Source organism: Anopheles stephensi, chromosome 2, assembly GCF_013141755.1.
Source record: "Anopheles stephensi strain Indian chromosome 2, UCI_ANSTEP_V1.0, whole genome shotgun sequence".
NCBI classification, from domain to species: domain Eukaryota; kingdom Metazoa; phylum Arthropoda; class Insecta; order Diptera; family Culicidae; genus Anopheles; species Anopheles stephensi.
In genome coordinates this window covers 91,504,632-91,526,203 of record NC_050202.1, presented here as the reverse complement: position 1 = coordinate 91,526,203, position 21,572 = coordinate 91,504,632, and the positions used below count along the sequence as shown (strand labels likewise).

At 47.5% G+C, this 21,572-nt stretch overlaps 2 protein-coding genes across 6 annotated transcripts in view; one reads left to right on the top strand and one right to left on the bottom strand.

The window, feature by feature from the left end:
* LOC118507126 (G protein-activated inward rectifier potassium channel 3) overlaps nucleotides 1-21,572 on the top strand; it is a 66,786-nt gene that overhangs the window by 36,944 nt on the left and 8,270 nt on the right. The gene's annotated exons all lie outside the window — the stretch shown is intronic.
* LOC118507130 (serine/threonine-protein phosphatase 2B catalytic subunit 3-like) overlaps nucleotides 1-21,572 on the bottom strand; it is a 49,241-nt gene that overhangs the window by 25,183 nt on the left and 2,486 nt on the right. The window contains exons 1-2 of one of the 3 annotated variants that reach the window (XM_036045153.1): nucleotides 21,382-21,396; nucleotides 17,598-18,391 (exon numbers count right to left, since the gene is read on the bottom strand). The gene's annotated coding sequence lies outside the window, so the exon portion shown is untranslated. Of the gene's footprint in view, nucleotides 1-17,597; nucleotides 18,392-21,381; nucleotides 21,397-21,572 lie in introns of those variants that run through there. The other 2 variants (XM_036045150.1, XM_036045152.1) reach the window with 2 other exon arrangements.

Here is a 21,572-nt window from a genome sequence, read left to right as displayed (position 1 = left end):
ATATTCGAGTGTATTTTCCACCAGGCACAACCGAAAAAAGTGGGCAAAACACTCATGAACAAGAGCATTCCAAACATGTGAGCGTTGCTAGAGTGTGTGTCTGTGTGTGTGTGATGATAATGAAGTCAAATGGCCGCTTGTTGATGATGGGAACGGAGGGAATCCATTGAATGGAAATGGAAACTTTGGCTAGAAGAACGCCTCTACAACAGTATCTTTGCTTGATCTCTTAACGAGCTTCACCGCATCGCCAACAGCAGCCGGGAGCGAATGGTAATGGTTTGATGAAAAGGTAAAAGAGATGCCTCCTGGAAATTGACAATCGACAGTAGGCAAAACGAGTTGAGCAATTTGAATGAGGGAAAACTCACCTTCTTCCTCCTCACCCCCCTCCCACCCCCCAAAAAAGGGGGGAAAAACTTTGGCTTGTGTACCTTTTTTTCGTCAGCTTTCTCTCCTTCGAAAGCACAAATGGGACGAATCACCAAATTTCCTTTGGTTGGCCCTTTTATTTCCCTTTTCTTGTGTTCACCACTTGATAAGACGAATCAAAAATGGTTCCCCGGGGGGAAGGGGGAGTGGTGGGAAGAAGAGCGGAAGGGAAGTAGGAAAAGCCACAATTTTTCCATGCAAGACTAACCTTCCTTCCATTCCTTTCGGCGGGATTTTTCCTCACGGCGGTTGTTTGCTTCATTTCGAACGTCGATCGATTCCCGGTTTCGATACGCTGCTTAGACATTCCGTTGGGAAATTTAGGACGCATCTTTGCATTGGGCAAAGTTACAATTTCTCCCACGAGGCTACGTGGAGTCCGTGTGTACACACGGGAAAGCATCACAAAACTCAATTTCGTGGAATCGTCTGATAAGAGGAAACTCTCGCCGGTGCTAGTTACAGAAACGCGTGTACGGCCCGATGATTAGCTTAACGAAGCGTATGAACATTCGATAGTTTGTGTGTTTTTGTGTGTATGGGTGTGTTTACGAGGGTAAGGGGTGGTGAAAAGGCAATTCTAGCCGAACTGTCAAAAAATGAATAAATTCTTGCTGTGGTGTAGATTCGCTCTCGCATCGTTTAAACAATTGCTTCGGGCAGTCGCTTTCAGTGTACTGCGAGAACACTGGAACAGACAAAGAAATTGCACATGTATGTGTGTGTGTGTTGAGTTCAAACGAATCGGTTCCATCGAGGGGACAATCAGCGGAAAAACGACATGCCATGTTGTTGGGACCTTGGCCCAACCCCGGATGGAGACGCATGGTAATTGACTCTCTTGGGGGTTTCGGTTGTGTCGGTAGAACAAGAGACACATTCCATGCATACACCCATCTAAACACACATACACGTACATACTTTCACCCGCAAGCAATCGAAGCGACTCTTGCGTCTTGCACAGCTAGTTATCTTCATTTATATTGCTCCGAGCTAATCTTAATGTTGCGTAGCGTGTAGACAACACCTGGACCCGGGAGGCAAAGTTGTTATGGGTGGGGGTGTTGATGGGTGGGAAACGGGTCGGAAAATTACCTTGCTTAGCTTGCTATGCGCTAGTGGAGGAGCAAGAAGGCACCCGTCAGCTTGTCGCTTTTATGTAATTTTTTTTGCTTTCTTGGGCAGAATGAAGCAATAAGAACGTACCGAACCGCACCCAAAGCACCGAAACCGAGCTAGCTGCCCGAGTGCATTTCACCAGGGCCAGAAAGTATGTGAGCGGGCGTGACTCGGTAAGTTTTACGATACGCGCTCAATCCCGAGTGGGTGGGCTGGGTGGGAAAATCTATCCATCGGAAAATCCGTGTGTGTGTGTGTGAGTGAAGTATGTAGATTAGAAGCCACCACTGAAGGCGTTGGTAGGCATAATTGTGTGTGTGTGTGTGGAGGGAAATTCCTACATTTCATGGCTTTAATAATTTTCCTCCTGTGTCGTGCTCAATTGCCGACAGCGCCACGCTGCGTTTATAAGCATCGGTAAGAAGCTTCGATTGACTGCGGACGACGCGGACTGAGCGACCAAGCCACACGACACCCCGTACGGCAAGACGATTGCTGGAGTAACGTGGTTGTTCTTTTCTGGTGCTCCCTTTTCCCTCCTCCGCCTATCCCTCCACCCCTGCTTGCCAGCTGCTCGGCGGTTATAAAATGTATGACGACAACCAAACGCTACAACAACCACCACCGGCGACAGGCTTGCAGGCAGCCATATGAATTTAATGCGATTTCCAGATTATGGTTAGCCTCCATGCTGGTGAACTTGTGGAGCTAAGAGGAGGTTGGGAGAGGGGTCTGGAAGGACACAACCACACATACACACCATCACATTACATCGGCATGCTTAGCCGAGTGCGGTGCGGTTGGCTAATATTCCATAGAAATGCTGTCAGACTGCTACGAGGGCATAGCCATGGGGTAAAGGCGAATGCGAGACTGACTACTATGTCCATCGTACGTTCTAGTTCCTGATGTTGTTTTTTTTTGTTTCACTAGTGGAAAACTGGTGAGCAAGGAAATTGTAACACCACCTGGGCTACAAGTTACGTGCATAATTATAAATCCCGACACATGCCTTCCTTCTGCAGGGAGGTAGTTCCCCTCTATCTTGCCTCTCCAAAGCACCAAGTGTGTCTCACCGAACCTCACAGAAAAAGGTGGAATAAAATAAACTATCAAAACCATGCGAGGCAAGGCAGGAGGGAGAATTAAATGCTTCGCGAGTAAGGCTATTCGGTACGGGTCTTCTTACTATTTGAATGCTTACGGTTCACACGAAAACCTTCCGGGCTAAACGGCGTACTAGCTCTGTTTATCCACTTTGGATTCAATTCGACACGCAATTTCCTCATTACACAGCGCGGACTTGGGGAAGCGCTCGGGTACGATTTTTTTCGGCGATTTGGTCGGTGAGGGCACGGTGACGCTAATTTAAAGTTCAATTTCCGTACGCGTCGGTGTCGCTTTTCCGGAGCTGCTACAAGCTCGCTTTTGGAGGCGTGAGATGCGTTTCTGCGAGGGCAAATGCATACGATTGACCCATGTTCGGTGATATGTTTTGAGTTGGTGTGAGAAGGGGCTCCATCAGAAAATAAAAATTGGATAGTAGGACCTTAACTGTCAAATTTGTGGAGTTCTGGTCCGGATATTACCAGGTATCGACTCCCGTCCAGACAGTCCCTCCGTTTCCAGGACTGACTATCTAGCTAAGGGTGTAATGAAGTGAAGGAAGCCAGAAATCACATGACCTATCCAAGAGAAGAAGAGATTTATGTATTTCTTCCGTCAAATCTCAAAGTCTTCAAAGATTCCAATATTTATAAATTCATCTGTTTATGTGCATCAACGACACAGCAAGATCAACCAGGTCTACTCAAGTGAGTGCGTGTTTGAGCAGTTTTTAACAACCCCTGATTAATTAACTAATAAATTAAATCGTACCCGAAAATGGAGGTCCATTCCAATGGCCGCGCACACTCTGACGCTGACCTCGCAATGCCCGAAGTGAAAGTAATTAATAGATGTCTAATGCTCACTGATCGAAAACAAAATACCGACCGTGCAGGATTGATGGACAGGCGCAAATTTGCGTATCGATCAAGTTTTAATGAAAATCGTCACCTTCAACCGGGACAGAAGGCAAGGGGACTGACAAACAAAACAAGACCAGAGATAATGGTTAAAAGTTGGGTCGGATCAGTTTCCCGGCCATATCACGGGTTTTTCTTCCTTCTCGCTTCTCCCTGACCGTTCGGCCGACGTTCAAATTTTTGTCTCGCTTCTTTTGCTTTTGATTTGAGCGATTTTATTAATCCATCGAGTGAAATCGATATTCATTAATATGCAATAAACCTTGTGGGCGGTGACGGTCCAATGTCTTGGGCCGGTTTTTGTTGTTCCCCTCTGCTACTGGATGGTTAATATAGCTTCGATGCCTGGTGCCAGTAGCGACGACAACTTTCCCTCATCGTCTATCCGTACGCTTTTTCTCCGATCATCAATTTTCCACCAACACATTGCCATGCGGGTCGACAAGGCGAAAGCGCCAGCATCGATGACGCGATGAAGGTGTGTTTAATGGGGTCTGGCTACTTGAAAAGGGTGGGAAAATTGTCCCACGCAGAGTATTCATTTTCGTTCGCGTTGCACGCCCGTTTACAGGTGTAGTAAGGCTCGATAATCGACACGCCGGTATCCCGGTGGAGCCTTGGAAAGAAAACGCGCCCAAAGAAGGAGCCGGGAGTGATCGGTTAGAGTTTCCCAGCTGTAGTCGCGTTGGTCGTTAGTCATCCCAGTCCCGATGGTTGGGACCGATGTGAAATCATATTGCCCTGGAGATTGAATCGCAAATTCATTTAAAAATATAATTACACCACGGACCCCGGCCGTGGTGCTGCCTAGCCCCGTTTTAACGACAGCAGCTGTAGAACGGTGACCGTACGACGAAGATACGACCGAAGCGCATGAAGTCATCGCCCCGAGCATGATGCAAATAATATGTTGCAAAAAATTGTTTACGGCTCTTGATAAACGGCCGCAGAGAACATGCTAGCTGACGGGAGCTTTTATTAGTTGTGAGTGTGTGTGTGTGAGTGTGCAGGGCGAGAAGGATTTTTGACGATCGAAAGATAGTAGACATGGTGGCTCCAGAGTTTGAGGAGCAAAAAGAGAAAGAAACAGACGACGTCGCCCGTTCGATCAAACGAGAATGTCTTGGTGAATGCTGCTACTACCAGCCCATGCCAGCTCATGTTCTGGCCAATCCACTTCAAATTAATGGAGTTGTTTATCAAACATGGAGAAATTCAGGGCGCCGGCTGGCTTGGGTAAGATTGAATCAGAGATTACGGCAGCAATCGGGGACATTCGGGGACACACGGAGCACGATTCCTGCCTTCCTACGTAATGATACAATTTCATTCATAACGCAACCTTCAAATACGGCCGGTTTCGCTCGTAGGCCGCTTTGAATTACTTTGTTTATGAAACAAAAAAGCTAAATCCAATCATTAGATCACCATCACTACATTCTCTTCGTCGTCCTCGTCGTTCGATTACGGCGCCGAGGAACGTACTTATGCAAGGAACAACGCTCACATCGATGAAAAGGCTATCGATTCGCAACAAGAATAACACGACAACCATTAAGGAATTGACAGTCGTGGCGTGCCGATTTGCAATAAATCCTTATTTTAAAACGATTTAACGTAACATAAACCATGCTGCACACTAGAGCACATCGCCGGCTCTGTTTGGTAGATCGCTTATCGCTTATCGTAAATTGTCACACCTATTGGGGTGAGTTTGGGGTTTGCGCTGTTAAATCATAATAAAACGTTACACTGTTTGCTTTTTAAACGGCACGACTCGTAACCGAAGAAAATACGAGCTCGGGAGCAAAAGAGCATCCGGCCCACCGTGTGACAAACGCGGCAAGAACGCCCACGTTCATCTTTCCAATCACGTGCCGTCCATTTATTTAGTTTCGTTTAAACTTTTCCCCTTTTGCTTTTTTGTTCAGTCTTGGTGGCGCTTCCAGGGGGGAAACGTATTATTTGCTTCAGGGCAACAGCAACACCAGCAGCAGCCGTGGTGGCGGTTGGCGATAAATGGCTATTGGCTGCACAATAAAAATGTGACCCGAGCGCGGTAGTAGTGAGAAAATGATTTCAAACGGAAAAAAGTCGCCTTAGAAACGATTCACCGTCTTAAGTTGAAGCGTCTTTCTATCGCATTTTTCGTACTTGTTGTGACCACAAACACCGTTGTCAAACGGGAAGGTTGTCGTTGTGCGAGGCTATCATTTCGCAATTTTGTTTCCTTTCGGCCTGAAGCGCATAAAGCGTGTGTCATTCAACGGTGCTTGACACTTTTCATTTAACGAATACCTTGGTTGACCTCGTCGGTGGTCCGCCCACGGCCATTCAATTCCGCCGTGCGTTGAATGGTGCGATCAATCAGGATCCGTTTCACGGCAGGATTCCATCTTAATTGAGCCGTCGCCCCGTTTTTCCTTTACACTCACACACACACACACGCACGCACGTATGTCCAAATGGAGAGGTCGCCATGAAGGGGGCAAACGATATTTCAATGTCATTGTGAGCATGTTCTTGCTCAAGCGTATGGTGACAATGCCTATCAGCAGGATGTTGGAGGACATGATTGAAAAATGTTAAAAAACGAGAAATATTCCCTCAACAATATTCAGCGGGGTGTAAGGTCATGTGATTGCTTGATTTTTAATGAGAAACCCGTCGAGTAGATCCTTCATCTTGTACATTGTAATAGAAAAATCCACAATCATATACATGTGAGGGTCTATGATACCTTATGTGACAATTGAGCGGTTTTCGATGCGGAATGAAAAATTCATATTGATAAAAAATAATCATCAGGGTTTACGATGGTTTCAGCAAGATGCATACCGAAAAACTCCACAAGGTCATCATAGGTCCTATGGGGAAAAAGTATGGTAGCTTGGCATTGGTACTTCAACCTTAACAGCTCTCGGTATACCTGTTGGCTTTCTGGTAAGGCTCGAAGATACTGGCCACTTGGGCTTAGTAACTGGAAGTTATTGGTATCATGGTATTATTATAATGGTCAGCGTTCTATTTACTCCTGAATTTTAATAGATTAAACTCGATAAAATGCATACAGTGATCGAAAACTCGTCTTCAAAAATTCTTTGAACAACTCCTCGAATATCCCATACAAATGTCGGAAATTTGAGAATCTCCGTGTCAGCTCACCACAGGTAAACTACAATCAAAAAGCCACTGTGGCAGGCTTGAGCTCTTGGATTTGCCTGACAGTTTTTCGCAGAGCACAGTAAAGCTTCTGGCTAAGTCTCGTTCCCCAAAACCCCAGTGCAACGCTTGTCTCAATCGGAAAATAAGCGCAAACCGTTTCGGATCGGAATCAATCGGAACGGGGAAGAAGAAAAACTGTTGTCACTTTGTATGCCCTTCCCCCTTCCTGTCACCGCTCTCTTCCGATCGTCCGCGAGGCGTCGCGTTATTGTCCCGTTTGCGGAACGAGTTTGACAAGAAACATCATCCATTCCGATGTTGACAGCGTATCGTACTCGAACGGAACCGGGCGGAACCGAGCAGCAGGCAGGCAGACGACAGGCCCGAACATGATGTGGTAATAGCAGCCACAGGAGGACGACTTGGTCCCCGGGAGTACCAAGTAATGCGAGCGGCATGTCATCATCGATTTCGTCCTGCCAGCAGCCAGTTGGCCTCGGGTTTCGGCTTCGTGGTTTGACTCGGTCGCTCGGGTGTGTGTGTGTGTGTGTGTGTGTGTGAATGATAGATAGGGAGGCTTGGCGAAGGTGTTTCGGTGTTGCATGTAAAAAGCCGTCCCTCCTGTACGGTCATTTGAGCGATAGCTGGTTCGGCGGTTAACCTAATCCAATAATTCATGTTTCATTCATTCGGCATGAACGGGCGTTCAGTTCTGTGTGAAGCGAGCGAGTTTACACACAGCATGTTTGATCCGTCCCGTTCCGGTCACGGCCGTTGAACGATAGCCAGTTTGTTTTTCGGGGGCCCTCTGTGGAAAATTCAACAGGATGATATTTTTGGAGTAAAGATGGCTACATGCAGTCGTTCTCTCTCGTACAGGAAGTTCCTCAAAACCACAAATGAGAGGGTGATGGCCTCAACATGGATTCGACCCAATGCCCATTATGTGAGGTTGGTTTTGTGTTTCGCTTTCTGGTCCGTCTTTTCGAGGCTGGCTCCCCCAAAATGGAGTGTGGAAAAATCAGGTCAAGGTGTTTAGTTCTGTTCCGTTGTTCTACATCATCGCCATCGCCATCATCATCATCATCATCATGAAGTATGCGGGTGTGTACAATACATTTCTTTCTCATCCCTTTTTTCCTGCGTTGGATCCTTTCTCTTTTTGGCCTTCTTCAGAGCTTCTCACTCACTCTCTCGCTCTCGCTCTCACCAGCTCAATCACACTGATGCGTGCCGTCGTGTGGTGAAGGACGTGAGTGAGTAACTAGTGCCACGGTTGGGAATTCGGGCGTACATACCACACCGGGTCTACCACCGGTTGCACGGTTACATATATCCCTGCATTTTCTCCCAAATCCCCGCTCCATCGCTTCCGCTTGCTACCCCTTTCCTCTCGGTATTAAATTTGACGTGGTAGTGGTGTTGGTGTGTGGGTCCGACCAACGTGTTGCGTGCCGAGAGGCTTGGCTTGCCCGGGTTCCCGGGGTTTGGCCCAAATGGTTGCTCGTTGCTGGTGCCACGCGCAGCTCGAGATCTCCCCCCATAGTGGGCCCGCGACACTAATTCCCAACATTGTACTGCTAGCTTTTTACCTGTTTTGCATAAAAACACCGTTCGTTCTGTCGTCCGAGACCGCACGGAGGTTGACAGAGACGGTCCTGCCTGGTGTAATGGTGTGTGTCGACTCGAGTCCCCTGTTTTTATTCGTGGATTGTGACGTGAGCGTCAAAAGACAGCAACGTAAATAATGGCGAACGGAAGAAGATGAAGAAGTAGTAGCAGCAGAAAAAAAACAGAATTACCCACGCACCCTGCGGTGGAAAAACCAATAATTGATTAATTCAACAAAAATGATGATTTATTGATATCGTGCGGTTCTTCGTTATTGTATGTGTGTATACAGAGCCAGGGAGTTTTTTTTTTTCTGTACGAAAACTGTTGTTGTTGAGGCTTTTCCTTTTCGGTCTCCCTCGACAAGCGGTTCGATTTATCATCGGGAAAAAGGTGCCGGTGATGATTGAGGACAACGAGCAGGAAGAAGCGTAGTGTGGGTGGGCAAGGAAATATGGTTTCAATTTATTGGTGTTTTTGTTGTTATTGGGCATGGGGATTGCTTTTACTCGAACGTTACTACGATTGGTTCGGTTTAGTAGGCCAACCCGGTCGTTTGACTTCGTTTCGGACCAATCATTCGGCGGAAATGATTTTAACACAAAACAAACCGAACCGCGGCGTGTTTGATTAGAGCGCGATGCTTGTACGTTTCGAACGTAAAACATTTAAATAAAGTCAACTCTGTTCTACACGTTGAACGTTATAAAGACACTGAAGATAATGTGAAATATTATCACTCAACGTCATGTGACAGGCTTTCATCTGAAACACAGATTACCCATGGCAGGTGCATTAAAAGGTGCTTGTCGCTTTTATCCCAACCCGATCAACACCGCAACAATCCGTTTTACGAGATTTCTGAAACCATCAGCTTATTAGTGAAGTACCAGGCGGCTCCATCGCGTCGACCGCAAACGGAAAAGCAAATAAAAAAAATCCCACAGGGTGGTCCCGAATGTCCCGAGTTTTTTGACAAGCCTCACACCCACAGCCCACTTCCAGGAATTTTCCCGGGTAGTGGGTTCGGAATTTCAATCGAATTTTCCAGCCGTCTGTTTTTTTCTTCTTACCGGACGACGAGCTGGAATTAAAATCGATTGATTTCCATCAATACATCTTTTGGCTTTCCCGGTTTCCATCGCTCCAAGCTTTGCAGGCGGTCTAAGATTTAAATCGAACCTGATGCGGCCTTCGCTAATGCGCCTTCCCTCGGGGATCGTTCCGATGAAATAAATTTCGCTTTTGTTTCATTATCATCCGGGCGCGCAAATAGTGGAGGGCGAAGAAGAATTATTATCTCTCGTCTTTTATGCCCGATCGAATGTGCGCGTTTCCTTCTTCGGGAAGACCTTCTACGATTCGTTATTTGCTATTAACGGATTCTACAGAGCATCTCGCTCGGGCAGGTATCCCTCGGCCCACTCTCATCGCGTTCGAAGCAATAAGCAATCAGCATAAAATTTACTACAATCTGCAGTATCATCAGCGCAGCGAAGAAGACGCAATTGGAAGTGTCGGGTAGATGGGATGTATGAGGCTGGTTTTTCGCTAGGAACGGTAGAGCCAGTTTAGGAGAAGGCCTAGGCTAGCCGGCGACGACGGCATTGATAATGATATTTCATTGCTTCATATTTATTTCTGGTGCACGGCTGCTGCTCGGGTGTCATACAGGGAGTAGAAGGTGCCAAAAATGGCTCCTACCGACGACGAAGATGAATGCGGACTTGGCACGACAGCCTGCCTGTGTGTGACTGTGTGCAAGATAAAATATTTCCATCCCGAATCCATCTGATTTCAATGCCTGGGTGTGTTTTCTCGCCGGCGTTCACACGCTTTAAGTGATATCGATCGACAGCGGCAAATGAGACGAAGTGTTGGACGAGCTCGGCAGAAGGCATTGGGATCCGATGTTTGAGAGCGATAGAACGAATTCGATACTTGCTGCTAGTCAATGCACAGACGATCCAGCTAGTTTGCCCCGAAGCAGTACTTATGTGGAAATTGGATTTTCCCTTTTTGGAAAAGTTCAAATGGAGCTTTTTATTTTCGTTTCTTGCATTCATTAGGTAGATATCCGGATTTGTTGTATTTTCCTGATGCCACTTGCGAGAATCCAAAGTAAGCAGCTTACCAAAACGGCTCAATTAGTGCGTGGAGAGCAATTAAAAAGCATATAACTCTCAATAAAATCCAAGCAAAAGAGCTCATTTTCTTCAACTTCACACCCGAAGATGAAAAACAATAAATTTGACAGCTATGAAAACCGGGGCGCCACGGCTCCAACAAGATTACTGCCATTTGATGGTCCGTCCCGCATGGTGTGTGTGCGCGCTCACGTACAACTTCGGGCCGTAGATTGAAAACGAGCATTAAACAGCAACAACCCTGATTACCCAATTTAGTCTGCCGACGCTTTCATTTAACGAGGCCCGCCAGCAGCCAGGCTTTTCTTCGACCGTGGCTGATAAAAAGGCATCTTTTTGTGACAGATACATTTAAGGGATGGTGGTGCGCACTTGTCCCTTTTTTCGGTGTCCGCCCGAGCAGTCAGCCATCAGGTACCGTTTTGCAGGCAAGACAAACACACATTCGACCGTTTATTGTGCTCATTTCCTTGCCTTGTGTGTGTGTGTGTGAGCTAAAGGTCATTGGGAAAATTCGAGGAAAATACATGAAACTTCCTCCTTCCCGGCTCGTCCACGCTGCCACTTCTTGATGATTTCTAACGCTTTATCCGACCATGAAATGACATCCACAAACAACGCCACAAGGACTTTGTGTGTCCAATTCTGTGTGTGTGTGTGTGTGAATGTGTGGGTGCGTGGAAATATGCATGGCGATGTTGTACATGTGTACAATCAGAAGGAGGAGAGACTACGGTGGGACGCGGCTGTTAGGTTAGGAAGTTTCATGCATCTGAAGTGTGTGTCTGTGTGACGTCTCCTGCATTCAGCCACCACCAGGAATCCTTCCACTCGCTACGGTGTCCTGCGGATGTATGGTAACGATTTTAGTTTTCGTAAATGGGTTCCACCAACTTTTGTGGCACGTTTCCCTTTTTACCAGGACCGAGCAAGCGAGAGAGAGCGAGCGAGAGAGCACCCTGAAGACTTGCGACTGGTGGCCGCAGAGTCCGTAGATTTTGACAAACTTAGTCTGGCAACTGACACACATCATCCTAATGCTAGCCTCCTTATGCCTGGCTGTGGTACGCCTCAGGCGAGTGTGCGTGAGTGTGTGTGTGTGTGTGTGTGAGGAGCAGCTTGGGGATCATGTTAATGGTAATGTTTATATCACTTTTGCTTCCCATTGCACAATCGGCCTAATCAGCTAACCAAGCACCAAGGACCGTTGGCCGAGGCAGCTGAAAATCGATCCGTGCAGTACGAGGCGACTAGATGGGCTTCGATAGTCGGAGGCAACTCTCTTTCGAAATTCGGTCGAGGTCGTCGCCGTCGTGGTCGTGTGTTAATTTTCCACGCACACTACACAGCTCCACAACTATCTTCGAGCGTTCGGAGAGCGAAAAGGATGTCGTCGGTGGTCGAAAAATGGCGTGCGAAACTTTGATCAAAAGGAAGCGATGGCGCAGTAGAATTTGGTTTGGCCAGAATTTGATTACTGGTAATTTGACGCATCCGACTTGACGTTGTTTGGAGAGCGGAGATGCTTCCGAATTCCCGGTTGAAAGACGAGCCAATGACAGCTTGCCCCTTACCGGTTGTTACCGAATTATCCGGGATGAAGAAATTGGCGTTGGCGAATTGTAAACGAAAAGCTTCCCACCAGGACTCTTGACCGGTTTACACATACAGAGACCCCTCACACCACGAAAATCCGGAAAAGAACCTCAAAAGAGGTCAAATGGCCCCTTTCAAGTTTTGATCTTGCGGTAGTACGGCCGGTGAACCGAGGTCGATTATCGACTAAAAGGTCCCAAAAAAAGGCAAATTGAGCTATTGAAAGGCTCCATGGTGGTTGTGGTTTTGTTGGTAAGTTGGTCGGGTCCATATTAGCATGTCCCATCCATGTGCGTGTGTTTGTTGAGGTTTGTTTTATCCCGTAATCTGTTTCAGTGGCACGTTTTGCTCGGTCAGTTTACCACAGCCGTTTCACAGACGAGTTTAAAGTTTCGGACCAGTTTAGCTTCCATGATGAGCTTTCCACGTTCGGGAAATCGATAGCGGTATATAGGTTTTAACTAGTGGTCCTGAGCTGGAACCCACCAGCAGCCAAGGATAATAATTTCGATCGATCACGTTTTCCAGACCCCCAGGGCTCGCTTGCTGGGGGCTGGAATCATCGAAACCTTCCGGGCGCCTCCGGGGTCAACCGATGGCCTTTATCCCTGCACCAGCTATTAACCTTTTCCACTGTGTGGGTGAGCGTATTTACGGTCGGGGTTTTCTTCTTCGCCAGGCCAGGCCAGAAGTCCCCTTGATACTGTTGGTGCTACTTCATAATTCTTCGCTACTTCTGCTTCTTCTTCTTATCGCTCCATGTATTTTGGCTGGTTTGCTGGTGTGTATTGTACAAAGAACATATCATGGGGAAAATCGAAAAAAAAGGAAGGACTTCCAGCATAGGACACTTGTGGCTTGTGGCTAGAGTCCGTATAACATGCTGCCAACTCCGGGGGGTTGGGTGGCTAGGTTGGGTGACTTTGGGGTGGTAAGGGAAATATTAATAATCACAACAAGGACGTGTAATGGGGTTGATATTGCTTTTTCTGCGCCCCCTGTTTGTGTGCCGGTGAACGGTAAACGTGAATACGCGCGCCCACATACAGATGCAATGATTCTTACACACATACACATACATACATACATACAGACGCATGAATCCTGAACACGCGAAGGCTCGCATGCCAGGTCAAGATATATATTTTCCTCGGGTTTTTTTCTCCTCTCTGTGTGTGTGTGTTCATTTAACGTTGGGTCATTTCAGTGGAAATGGGAAAAAAGGTTTTCATTTGGTGCTGCTGGCGTTTTTCGCTATCCAACCCGGATGGTAGGGTTTCGTGGAACCGTTTTCCTTTCCGATTCTTTCCACAACGGGAGCGAAGGAAAAAAAATAGGTGAAAAAGCTTTTCTCCTTCAAACCGCCGAAAAAAGGTGGTTTCCGTGAAAATTTCACCCCATATTTCGCAAACCACCACCAAAAAAACACAAACACACGGACACCTGACAAGGTTTTGCCTTTTGGGACGCTTCCCAGGAATGGCCGGCAGCCAGCCCAGCCAGCCTGACTTGCTGCACGGTCTTGGGTCAACACGGAAAAGCACCAACGCGCGCGCGATACGATTCGCATTTTATTGCATCCGGAGTAGCAACAAAAAAAAACAGAAGGAAAATGGAGACTTCTTGCAGGTTTCGAAGTGCAAGGTTAGTTTCACCGTCCCTGAGTCCGGATTGCTTTGTGTGTCTGTGTGTGCGTGCCTGAGTCATGTGACCCAGTCAAAACGATGACTGCTTACGCAAGGTATAAGACGGTAACACTCGGAAAAATGCATTCACCTGATTCGTGTGCATTTTGGGGGGAAAAACGCCGTGCAACGATGAATCTTTGGGACCAAAAGGCAATCAGGCAAAATGGGATGGAATGGAAGGCGGTTGAACGGTGCTGAAGCTGGAGATTATTTACCGTGGAAATAGTAATTGCTTTTTCACCGTTTTTCGTGGTTCGCGTTGTCCCACGCGTAGCACCTGCAGCTAGGCGAAAATAATTTTCCTTTTTAACGACCGCTCGTTACGTCGAGGGAGTGAATTGTCAAAGGACTCAAAAACCCTGCGACGGCTATAATTAAAGCCTCTCCCCGGTGAGTCGGTTCGTTTGCGATGGCGTTTAATAGTTTCCGTTTCGGTGGCGTAACGGCCGTCATTCCATAGTTTTGACGTTTAATATTCATAAATCAAATAATGCCTAGCATCGATTGCAGTAATTGCTGGTTCCAACCCAGCTCGGAATGATTTAGTTTTCCGCTTTAAAACGGGCGATTAGCGCATCCAGTGACGGTAAAGATTAATGTGATTAGTTTCCATAATAACTGGCCGACCTCAGCTGGTACCCTCAGGAAGATGGGATGGAGGTTTCTCCCCATTTTCAATTCCGTTAAAACTTTGCTCCCTTCACCCCGGGTGCAATTGCAATTTCATCATCGATCCGCATAACATGGAGTCTAAACACATGTTTTCCATTTGCGTTCGGTTGTGTCTGGAACCCATGAGGAAGTTCAGCCCAGCAGCCGGAAACTCTCTGGCATGTGAATCGGTCGGTCCGTTCCCCCTTAAACTGTGCATGCTGGGTAGTAAAAACCCCGTCATCGAACTGCTGCAGTAAAACCGATCCTGTGGCAAGCATTTTTTTTCCGGATGCCACGATTGGGCCTCCTTCCTGCCGATTGCCGTGCTGGTAGTGCGAAGTTATGTTCCTTTACTGCCAATAAACTTTTTTTGCCGCGGGATACTGAGCATGAAGTCTGTCTGGTGCGGATATTGGAGCGAACCCGTGTGCAGGAAGACGACACTCGGCGAGAATATCCTCGCAATATGTGTCCCAACAGTCAACAACGGTCGCAGGCAAGCTGGGAAATGGGAATTACTTAACACCCGGGCAATGAAGAAGTAGTGGAACTGCACGTGCCACGTTCTTGGAGGTAAATTATAAATCATTTTCATACTTTTTCTTCTTGCTTTTCGGGGCTGCACCCCGACTTACGTTAACCGTAATGAAGTAAGCTCGGAAAGTTGTACCAGAAGACTCAGGCCCGAGCTCAGTAAATGGACATGGAGGATTTCTTAATGTTCTCGCTGTACAGTGTGTGTTGCTGGTCGCCCTCTCGCGGCATTCGATGTCAGCTACCCAACTTCAACACGAGTCTGTCGAAAGCAGTGCACGAGTGGTGATCAGTGGTGGTGGTGATGGTGGTGAAAAGAAAAGTCCATTTGGATTTCGTAGGGAAAAAGGAAAAACAACATATGCTTTTTTATATTTGTTGTTATCAGACCCTTAACAACCCACAATGCTTTTTCTTGGTGGAGGAGGGAGGGGGGACAGAGGGTTCCCTTCGTAGAGGGAGGGATTTTCTTTCCGCTACTCCCCAAGGGAAGTTTCAGTGGTGTGATCAAACAACACAACGCTTGTTGGGAGAAACAGAGATAGCCCGAACGCTTTGTCCACTGTGTCCATGTGGAACAAGGCCATCATATTCTTGCTTTTGGGTTGGGAAAGAGTAGGAGGGACCGAGTGGTCTGGGGGGGATCGTGGGTAAAACGTGAAAAGTTTGGCGAAAAGCAATTAATTAGTAAATGAATTACAATCATGAAGACAAATGCTTCAACTTCATCTTGCGCTTTACGACGAGCAGAGTGTCCCGAGGTCCTTTTTTCGGCAGGACGAAGGCAAACGGTTCCACTCTTCCCTGGACTCTCTGGGCTTGTTTCGCACGGCGGAGGCCCAGGATAGCCTGTTTATTGTTTAACAAACGGTGCGAAAGCGGCTCGTGTGCTCAGGTAGTCGAACAAATCTGTCCTTTGTTGGACATCGTTTCAGCCCCGAAAATGGACGCGCAGCGGTGGAAAATCGATTCATTGAGTTGTTTTCCATTAACTTCGAGTTGGTGGCTATTTGTCTTGGGTGTGAAAGCCTTGGTCTTGGATGCGTATTTTAAGATCCTGCTCCGACGTTTGCTTGCGAAGTTTCCAGGCCTCGTTTTTTTTCCAGAGAAAAGGCCGAAGATTCGAGGCGGTACGGAGAGCCATTGACAAGAAGTCCTCCCAAAACGAAGTGACTTCAGATGGTACGAGTGTTTGTGTACTTTGTTTTTTTTTTCGACAGCCACTTTTCGCGATCCAATAACCTTCCCTCAGCACTCCGTCAATTCTCTTTCTGTTGCATGATGGAAACCTGTCAGGCGTGTGGCAATCCCCAGTTCCGAGAGTGGCACGAGCTGCTGCGACATGTACGCGGCAATATTGGCTGCAAACAGGCAACTAAAACAAGCCTCTCTGCCATTTCGCAACAATATTTCACGCTACAGCGCACGAACAAAAAACCCAGGAAAAAAGCACATCGTCGACGACCCGGTGGAAGTTTGGCGAGTGCGAGGATTTTTTGGCTAGCGAGTCGCACACACACACTGCGGACAAGAGCCAACGGAAATGCTGGCAGTGGTGTAAGCATCCCTTCGGGAAGAGCATACCGTCGAATGAAGTTCAACAAGCAAACCATCAAGAGGTTGGTGTACACGTCAAAGGTTTAGAGGGGTTTGATTGAATGATGTTTCGGTGTACTGCCATTTTGAATGACAAGTGATTGCACAAAAGTCGTAGTCGCAGTCATCGTCACAGTCAGGGCGCAATCAGGTTTGATCAGTGTTGAATCAAGCTTTAAATCCGAAAGTCTCTGTCTCCTGTTGGGCTAACACGAAATTGCGCAGATACGCGGCAAACGATAAATCAGTCTTTCAAGTCGATGGACCTGACAGGCGGGCAGGACCATATTTCCCTATTTTCCGACAGGCCGCGGACTTGGGTGACATATTTTATGGTGCAATCAATTGGATCACGTTCGTCGATCCTGAAATGTGCCGGATATTGATTGCGTTGCAGCTGCAGCCTGAAGACTGCAGATCCGGCGATGCACCCCTAGTCGGGACCGAGTTGCTCCTAAAACCACTAAAACCAGGTCCTTGTGCTACTTGCTTGCTCTCGTACTGCACTGCAGCAGAGCTATTGTGTCTCCTGTTCGGAGACTATCTCAAACTGGGTCCTTCTCGACGGCCAGTGTCCACTGTCGTCAGGGATAATATTATATCGGAAAAGTGATACACAATTTTCCAACATTTTTTTTTGCTCCACTCCAGCGAACCGTACCTCGGGAAATTCTCGTTGGTCCCCGCGAGTGGGAAGGTATCGCTGCGGGCTATACTGTTCCGTTCGGTTGTTTCGCCCATCATCGTCATTATGCGGTGGTGTATATTATTTTTCACCTCACTAGGTTTTTCACCGAGGCTCTCTCTCTCACCCAGGCTAGCCGCCCGACGACGGTGGTAGTTGGTGCGCTCTTTAATTGAATTAATGTCAAAAGTGTCGGAAGGATTTTAGCGCTTGTTTGAGTGTCTCTGTGTGTGTGTATGGGGGTCGAAGTCTTTAAGAGCTGTCCAATTGAAGTCTCGTGGTTGGAAAAAACGGCAGGAAAACACCCCGAGCGAAACAACAACATTGTCAAAAGAAAACTCACCTGAAGAAACACAACCTCCAACGTTTTTTTTTGGGGCAAATGAAAAGTTCTAGCCCGTTGTTACTGCTACTGTTTCCAGGGAAAACTCTCCATGTGTTGTTGAAACACGGTCCTTCACCAGGACGGAGCGAAGCGGAAAAACGTTCTTCAATTGTTCCCACGAGACAGGAGCGTGGGATGGAGCAGCTCACGTAGTAGTAAGATGGACCGCTTTTAATCCGATACCAGCGCAGATGACAGACGACGTTGGAGCGCTCTTCCTTCCGATGGTTTGTTTTGCAAAACTTTACTTTACTTTTCACACTTGCGGGACACTTGGGCGAGAGAGTCCGGGACTCTGGGTCGTAATTACACACTACTACTGGAAAGAAGTTCTACGACTTTTTTTTGCACAATGATTTTCTCTCTCTCTTTCACTTCTTCTCTCGTTCTATCACTGGTTTCGATCTCTTCACACACTCTCATACACACTCACGCACGCACAAAAACTGGGTGATCCTGGGAGTTGCACCTCTTTTTTTTCCTGCACTTTGTCTCGTCACGATCGGTTCAACAACACTATGCAACACTTGTCAGGCCAAACCAAAGCCACAGCGGTCGGTCGGTGCAGCGATGCAGTGTGTTTGTGTGTGTATTTGTGCTCCCGATGTATGCGGTACGCCCAAAGTCCATCGGGGGGTGGGTGCAGGGAGATGATAGTTTTGTTACACCGTTTTCACCGCCGGAATTGCAGCCTGTTGCGCCGCTCGCCTATTATACACCTAAAATTTTCCTAATAAACGAACGAGAAAACGCTGTTGTTGTGGGTTTTTTTTTGTGTGTGTAACCGTTCCGTTTCGTTCGCCGTGGAAAAGGGGAAAACAAGAAAGAAGGGGAAAAAATCTTCTATAAATAATTTGCAACAGATTTTACTACACAGTGGTTGCTGGCAAAGGAAAACACACACACGGGAAAACACAGCAAAAAAAGATAAAACTGGTAGAGGCCGCGTGCCAGCAGATTTGACCCGCTCTCGTGGTAGGTGTCGACGGTTGCGAATTCTAGTTTTTCTTAGGCTGTCAGTCCACCCCTCGGGCTTCTCCCCCTCCCTTAACACCCTCGTTCCCGGACCGACCTGCTTCTTCGTGTCACGTCCGGGAGATGTCAAATGCATCCGATACATAAATCAACGAACGACGATTCCAACCAACCCGTCCTGAGGCTACCTTGATCGTGGACCACGAATTGTGGCCAACCGTTGGGAAAATGAAAATCGTAAGAAATCGCTCGTTGGTCCCAGCTCACGGGAAATGGTCGCGGGCATGGGGAGCAGTCCACGGCGACAGCGACAAGCATAATAATAATAATTCAATGTGAGATGTGACAAAAATTTGGATGAAATTGTTGTGTCCCCGAGAAACCGGATCATGATTTTCTTGTTCTCATTTCCCGCTCTCTAGGCACATCCCCAACACCACCCCCTCCAGCACCTCTCTTAACCGTGTTGAAGAAGTTCATTCATTTGGAAGTTTTCCTTGTACGCATATGCGGTGTTTGCTTGCTCTCCCTCTCTCTCTCTCTCTCACTCTCTTTCTGGCGATGGAAAATTCGCTCTACGGTGAGTCCTAGCGGGAACTCATTTTCCCATATCACTCTCACGAATATGTAGAGAGAGAGAGAGAGAGAGAGAGTCACACAAGACGACCGAGCAATATGACAGGTTTGGGGACTCTGGGAAATGACGGACAAACACACTCATGCAGCTGCTACTGGGTAACCCGTTTTTCATCGATCCCGTTTCACAATTTCACAAATACACATACACACACACACACACACACGGTTGGGAAAGCGCAAGCGAGTGAATGTGAGTTTGTGTGCAGGATTGGTTTGTTTCCAGCTCGCTGCACACAAATGAATGAATTGAAGGTTTAGGGTCTAGCAGATCTATTAACGATCCTCTCGGTAGCATACTGACTGGGAAAACACACACACACTTTCCACTACACGCCACACGGTGACACCGCCAAAAGGAAAAAAAAAACAACACACTAATCAGCCCTATCCAACAAAGAGTTGTGGCGCAAGGACTGCTCTTCTCCAGGTCCCTTTGAAGCTGAAAAGTGTACGCGGATGTGCGTGTGTATGTGTGTTTGTATGTGGGAAAAGAGCAAGGTGAGAGCTCACTCGTCTCGCGGAAAAACGCTACACTACACGCACGAAGATGATGGCAGGCAAGCAGCACTGGCAGTAGCACGATAGTAGAAACAAGTCTCTCTCTCTCTCTCTCTCGCTCCTGCACCAGTAGTAGTGCTGACCGTACTGGGAAATTAGGGAGAAAAAATGAAACCACGCACACACGTTATCCATCCGTACGAGAAACGTTCCTGTCGTGGCCAAAATTGCTGCCAAACTTTTCACACGATTTTGCACACTTTTTTCGCCGTTTTTCCTTCGCGAACAATGAATCAACAACTGTCCTGGGATGGGGGGATGAATTTCACTGGGCCAACATTTTCCAGCTTTTCCTGTACGTGTTCTCTCGCTAGGCGTACGTGTGTGTGTGTGTGAGTGTGAGGAGTGTTGATGAGACTTTTTATCACAGCACAGCGAAGTTCATGGTTCATTCGGTTTGGTGGTTGAATTTCCCAATATTTTCACAACTTTGTCTAGCTTATCGGAAACGATTTTCCCATCCAGGAACAGGCTTCATTTCATATTGTGTTCAAACCAACTTCTCGTGTTCGGCGTTTCACTAGGTCAGACAGTAGGTCAGAAGCAAGAAAATTAATTTTCCATCAGAAGAAAACAAGGAAAATCTCCACTGTGGACACTGGTTTTTCCTTCTTCTTGCCAAAAACAAAAAAAAACACCCACAACATCATGTTACACAAGCTTCACAGCAGGAGTCCCTAATGTTGGGATTGGGATGGGATGGACCAGGCACAGAAAACACGAACCGTGTCACACCGTGCACTACACGAAGCACCAACCACAGGTACGCACTGGCCACGCAGGAACAACGTGTGCGTGTTTGTGTGTGTATGTGGCTTTTCGTTCTGGCATTCCACCGCAGCACAGCAAAATATTTCTTTCTGGATGACACTTTTTTCCAGTTGTGACAGTTCCGCTCCGCTTTTTTCACTCACTGCTCACGGCCCAGTGAGTGAGAATGGTGTGAGTTGGCCGTGCGATGAAGGCACTCATTTTCCAACCGACCAGCCTGACTGACTCGCTTGCCAGAGAGCTCACACATAAACATTCGCGCACACATACAACCACACACACGCGCGGGTAGGTTCACGTTGTTGCGGCCATCACATTTTCCCAGGACGTTTGGAGCGCTGCAAAGCTGCAGAACCACACGTTTGCCTGGTACACGGGTTCCGGCCTTCGCAGGGCCGATTTTTCTGTTCACCGTGGTGCGCGCTTTTCATTTGCCTAATTAACTTAAACCAGCAGCAAAGAGTTGGGGGGTGAAAAGCGAAAGGAGCACACAGGAAAATTGGATTCCTCACACACAGCGAGCGAGCCATACTACTCTAATATGGTTACTGGCGAAGGTTTCAACACGGGAGTGAAACAGGTTGCAGTTTGCAGGTGTTTGCGCTCACGGGGGGGTTTGTGTGTATGTGTGTCTCGCAGGGGGAGTGGGTGAGAAAAACCGGCCAGGAGACCTGGGGACACAGCTCGAAAAGCCCCAATGCGTTGATAATAAAGCTTTGCGATTTGGAGGTTGATATTGTGGCACAAAACACAAAACAACAATCACGAAATAGTGATACACACGCGCACATACACTTACACACACATATACACTAAACCATGTCGGCAGAGCAGACACACAAGGAACGCGCAGTAATCGCGGATCGCTACAGAACTAACGGAGAACAACAGCCAAGTGTGCGCTGCTGGCCAAGAATGCGGTGCCAGGAGGATTCCGAGTTCGAGTTTTCCACGACTGTTTTCCACGATGCGCTCTCAGCAACACTGGCT